Source organism: Ruditapes philippinarum, unplaced genomic scaffold (genome assembly GCF_026571515.1).
Source record: "Ruditapes philippinarum isolate M1 unplaced genomic scaffold, ASM2657151v2 ctg5190_1_1_1_1, whole genome shotgun sequence".
Classification (NCBI taxonomy): Eukaryota; Metazoa; Mollusca; class Bivalvia; order Venerida; family Veneridae; genus Ruditapes; species Ruditapes philippinarum.
The window spans coordinates 3332-9472 of record NW_026864656.1 but is presented as its reverse complement, the minus strand read 5'-3'; the positions used below and the strand labels follow the sequence as shown (position 1 = coordinate 9472).

The window sequence follows — 6141 nt, the reverse complement described above, 5'->3', positions numbered from 1 at the left end:
TGACTAATTCAAACTTGTACAGCAGGTATCTGAACATCCTGCACTATCCAAGACAGAGCTAAAAAGATATTACATAAAACATAGTTCTCTTAATCATCTTTCAAAAACTGAAATGAATAGTCTTGAGAGAGCCGATTGTTTAATAAAATCAACTTAATTCATCAATTAAAACCTTTTTAATTTTTAGCTTGATTTACAATTTACAAAGAGTCTTATCTAAGATCAACGAGTCAAAATTAATTGAGTCATGACAGCATGGCTTGAGTCTATAACCTCTGGACTAAATGGCAGAACATTTTAACCTACTAGGCCTGTCCTGCACAACCTACAAGTGGGACAACATGATTTCAAGGCGTTAACCTTTACCTGAAAATTTGCATGATAAAATGGAAAATTATGAAAAATTATTAAAAATTAAAATAATAAAGCAGCCTTAATAAACAAACAATGTTTCAATATGTATAGCAAATGAACATTTCCTTCTTGATGATCCCCCTATTTTTCATTAAATACGATCATTTCCGACCAGAATCATTTTATTCAACATCAAAACCGATGCATAGCTGAAAATCAATAGTTAGAATAATCCTTCTCATTTAGAGTCACTCATCCATTACCAATATATTCTTATAATTTGTGTCATAATTGAGGGAAACAAATGTTTCTGTAATAACAGTCATCACTTGAGCACGTGCCGCACGTGTTACACCTGGGTCGAGATACCGAATGGAAATTAAATGATTCTATTAGCTTGTAATAGAATATTTAAAGTGACTGAATGTAAAACGAGAAAATGACATTTAGGAAAAAACGAAAGAGAAATAATCGATACAATAAAACTCAGCATGCATGATAATTTTGCTTTTATAACTATCAGATGATTTTTTACACCATATAAAGGAGTGATTACCAGGGATATAAGCTGTTATTGCATACCTGAAACTACTAAAATTGCCCATCTAAGATAACAGGGACCCTTAGATAGCATCTGACACTTCATAAACATCAGCTACCTGAAAAAATATCGTTCTGTATTCAATACACCTATTAAAACAACAAAACACCCGCAATGGCCCCAACTCATTCACCATAAGGCCTTGATGAACAAATTTATGCTCTGGAAATCACTGGAAGGAACCACAATAGTTTATCGAGAGGAGAACTGTAATCAAATAATATTATGTGCAATAACTGGTGATACACCAACTTGTTCTTGAGGAGTTGTTTAAACTTTTTATTATAAAATTTGGGTGCCTCTTAAAAAAGGTCAAAACAAAATTTAAATCAACAATCTTGAGATCCGACAATTGATAATCTATCTTAATTAACGTAATGACCCACCAATTGGTTTAGATTGTATCCAATGCCATTCAGTTTGTCTTAATACCTTCAAATACTATAATGAAATATGATGGGACTGAAATTTTTTTTCCGAGATTCATGTTTCATTTGATGTATTAACTTCTTATTAGCTCACTCTCTCTCTTATTAAAATAGCTTACTCTATTTTCCATGAATGAATTTTCTTGTGAAAAATCGCCAATCTGGCTTTGAAAAGCGCAAAATATTATTTTCAATATTTCCTGATTATCTTTTGCATATCTTTCTGTTTTAGTGCCCCAAATTATCTATGTAAGAAATTATATTATTGTATTATTTATTTTGTTTTTAGGCTTTTGGACCTCAGTGGAGTCCCTTTAATTAAAACAATAATTTCTCATAGATAAAAGGCTGCGCATTCTACCAATTAAAATTATCATCATTCAAATATTTCTTTTATTCAAAAACTCAAATAAATTGATAAAAAAGTAACAATAACAGGAAATTCTTGAGAAAATGTTGAAATTCCCAAATAGTGAATATTGAAAATACAATTAAAAAGTAATTGACAAATCAATATTATTGATTAGTTGACAAAATCTCTTTAAAAACTTTGAATTGATCACTCGGCATCTGGCGTGAGATGGGAAAAAATGATTCAGGATTCTAAAGTGTGACAAGTTGACACTCTCTGACAACATATAGGAGCCACAAGAAACCAAGATAATTTGGCTTGATTAATAATTCATCATGGGAAAAGCTAACATTTCGCCCATTTAGGAATACTGACATGTGTGAAATGTACCAGATATTGATTAAGATTTATTTGAACCTAACCTTATTAAAACAGAATCTTTCAATACAAACAGGCAAACACAGACAGGTTTTAAATCTGGTGTATTTATAAATACACTGGGCTGAATTATTGGTGTTCTTTTGAAAAATAAAAAATGTAAATGAAAACACATTACACTGACCACTCGACTTTGAATGATGTTAATTTTTTTTTTCGCCACTGGCTGGCACATTTTTGAAGCAGTCTTTATTTATAAGGCAAATCATCAAAGTTAAGCTTTGTCTGAAATAGAACAATACTTAAACTTTCAAATTTTGATATGTGACTTCATGCATATAAGTAATCTGAATGAAAGTCTCTCAATTTATATCACTTACCCGTTATTACAGTATGTGTGTATCGACCCCTACCAGGCAGTAAGTTTAGTAGCCCCCTATTGCAGCACAAGTAGACCTGAAATGACATAGAGAGGCTTACAGCGCATGAAAGCTGTATGGTCACCATAAAGAACTTTTAAATGTCAGTTTGACTCAAAGCCACACAAAATAACATGTATTGAATTTGTACATAATTACAAATTTATTAAAAACCATAATTATTAAGTCCTTTGTACTAAGAGGCCAGCAGCAAAAGTTTAACTTCACCCAGCTAAATTTGAGTAATTGATTTGAATAAAGCTTTACAGTATGAGCCTTCCCTGTGTAAGCTGAATATCTGCAGCATGAATGACTTGTGTAGGAACAGACCAGCTTGTACATATGTGCAGTCTGACCAGATTATATTATCTTAATATTTTGTATGTTTGGGGTTGGGGGACGATGGGTTTTACTTTGCACCAACACAGTAGAAGTCAAAATGTGATTTTCAACAGAGTAGAACCAAGAACCTTCTATCAGCTAGCTTCCTAACATGAAAGAATCCACAGTCCCTTGAATCAATTTAAACCAAAGCAATTCGAAGCAAGGTGTCCTCATAAGCTTTTTATATACCAAGTTTAAAAGATTATCTCATTCCTTACTCCAATTATTGAATCCTAGGGGGCCCAAAAAACAATTCCCACAGCAGTGAGGGGCAAGAGATATTAAACACTTGGCCAATAATAACCCTCATGATATCATACAGATGACTGCAAAATCAATGAAAAAGCAAAGCAAGGTCATTACACAACCTCTCCACTGTGTATATAAACTGGTTTACTTATTTTAAATTAAAAAAAAATCAAATTAAAAAAAAAAAAAAATTTAAAGTAGAAGTCAACATTGAATCAAGCTGTTTAGAGGAGCATAAATGCCACTGATTTTAAAAAGCATTGAGCAATTGATTATTTTACTGTTTAATTGACTAAATAATTGACTGCATTTGTTACTGAATCATTTATTAATTGTATGATTGATTGATTTCAGATTTCTGCCAATCAATTTAATTTTTTTGACTCCGTGTCAAGGTTGTACATGTTTATGTATCTAGCTATTGGTAACTAAAGGGAGATAAATGATACATGTATTAGTATATGAATGCATCAAGAGTAGTATAATATAAATAAACCTAAAGATATATTTTGATACATAAAACTTAAAACAATCAAATAACATATAGCCTAATTAAAGATTACAAAATTTAATGTAAGGGTAATGTATACATGTATAGCAGATGTTATATAGCCAAAGCTTTTTTAACAATTTTCATAATATCTATACTTAGTATGCGCGAGGGTAAAAAATCATTCTCTCAGATATCATTATTTCTTGCAGTCATCAAACTCTACACATTTGGTAATTTTATTTCAATGTTCTGATACTGAAATTCCTTAAACTTATATAGTTAAAAACAATGACACGCCTGGGGCCGGGCCAGTTTTGACCCTAGGGCTTTTATTTGAACAAACTTTGTAGACACTTACTAGAAGATGTTTCATGCTTAATATCTAAACTCTAGCTATTTGTTCTGATACTGAAATTCCTTAAACTTCTTACTGACCACTCCTAATTTGAGGCACTGGGAATTCAAATCACCAACTCAAGTCTGCAGGGGTTAAGCCTAGAAGACCCTTATTATAATAATATAGGCAAGAAGTTAATATGCAAATACAAGTTGTGAAAGCCATTGTTTGAGGAAGTCTTTGATTCAATAAAAAGATTCCAAAACAGTTTGTTAAAAGAAATAGTGTCAGACATAGTATCAACTATCAAATTATTCTGAACAGTGAAACAAGTTGTGTAAGTACTCAATACTATACTAAATTGGCTGACGTACTGAATATACTGCAGCAGGAAACAATTACTATTCCTTTTCTACTAAGACATTTGTAAAAGTCAGTAAAACTTAATTTAGATTAGTTCAAGGGAGGCCAATCAGTGTAAGACATTCTTAATTATGCCTAACAGAGTTATCTTTTTTTTATCAAGAATGCCAAGTCTTGTTATTATAAATATGAGGGTGCATAAAATAAATAATCTTCCCTTAGTTAAAGGCACATTATGCCTCAGAAATCTATATCTTTTAATTCTTTAGAAATGTCATACATTTGTTTCAAATGCTTTGTTAACACTTAATAGATTATAGAGAACTTTAGATGATGTTTGCTTGATTGGGTTTTGCGTCACACCGACACAGTATAGGTCATATGGCGGCGTTACAGCTTTACTGGTGGAAGTAATCCTCAGGTGCCCCTTTATGCATTTTTCAGGCACAAACGGGTACACGAGTAGAACCACCGATGTTCCGTAGCTGGATTACTTCCTCACATGAAAGAATCCAAAGTCCCTGTTGGGATTCAAACCCTCAGCGGTGAGGGGCAAGTGATTTGAAGTAAACAACCTTAACCACTTGGTCAAGGACGCCCCTCTGTAAGATGTTAATCAACTGAAGAAAGTAGGGATGAACGTGCAGTAATGTGTTGTTAAGGCAGCAAAATGTAAACAAAGTAGTATTTTGACTTCCATACAAAATACTAATTCACTATAATTTTACCCATTGTCCACAGAACAAAAGCAGCAAAAAAGGTCATACACGAGGCAAACGTTTTTTTTTTTGAAAGGTGTAATATAAAAAAAATAAAAAAGTTTTTGAGAAATAAAATTGATAACATTTCTGAGGTATAATGGGCCTTTAAGTAACAAAAAGCTGGATGCTTTAGCTTATAAAAAATGACTTCCCCCAACTCTTCACATTTATCATAAGCTGGATGCTAATAAAAAATGACTTCCCCCAACCCTTCACATTTATCAATGTGAAGAACACGAGTCATTAAATATAGGCAGTAGTAGAATTTTGGTACTGAACACTGCATTTCCTCACACTGGTCTCTCTCACTGTGTGAAGTTTTAATAAAATTCCTTTCAAGTTGATACTTTCGAGTTATTCTCAGAAAAAGCATTCTGCTATTAGGTATTGTAAAGTTAGATAATTAAAAGACGAAGCAATGCACTTACTGTTATCAGCCTCCATATGTGTGAGAAGTGTCAATGAGGGATTAATGACAATTAAGGAACTAAACTATAAACAAGCATTATAAACTTAAGGGTGGTCATTACAAAATCAAACTAGTGCTTGCATGTGTATTAAAAAAATTATATACTTTCATAACTTTTACAATACATGCTGTTGGAATATGGGAGTTCAAAGTAAACTGGTACAGATGACCATCTTATTTAGTCAATGTTTTGCATTGACCCAGGTCACTAGCTCAAAGGTCAAGGTCATAAGTGGCCTTAACTTGGTGTCAGAAGTCCTGTTTGGTCCATAATTTATGCAAAATTGGATTTCAAAATGAATTGGTACACTTGATGACTGTAAGAAGTTGATGTGTTGCACACAAGACTAGGGGTGTAACAATACAGCAAAAACCGTATTGAAATATATATTGCCATTTTGCTGAAGCGTATTGCAATATATTGCAATACGTATTGTCGTGTATATGTTTTGATGTAAAGATGGAGTAACATTTATATATTATTATTATATGTATATATTTTTAGTAGAAACTTGATAGATAAAAATGTAAGGAATAAATAGAAAGTAGTGTC

At 32.2% G+C, this 6141-nt stretch overlaps 1 long non-coding RNA gene across 1 annotated transcript; it reads right to left on the bottom strand.

Moving 5' to 3' along the window:
* Positions 1-2572, bottom strand: LOC132726403 (uncharacterized). The gene is made up of 3 exons (XR_009625189.1): positions 2494-2572; positions 937-1013; positions 1-58 (listed from the first exon to the last, which is right to left on the bottom strand). It is a non-coding gene; the product is annotated as an uncharacterized LOC132726403 (long non-coding RNA).
* Between the last annotated feature and the right edge of the window lie 3569 nt (positions 2573-6141).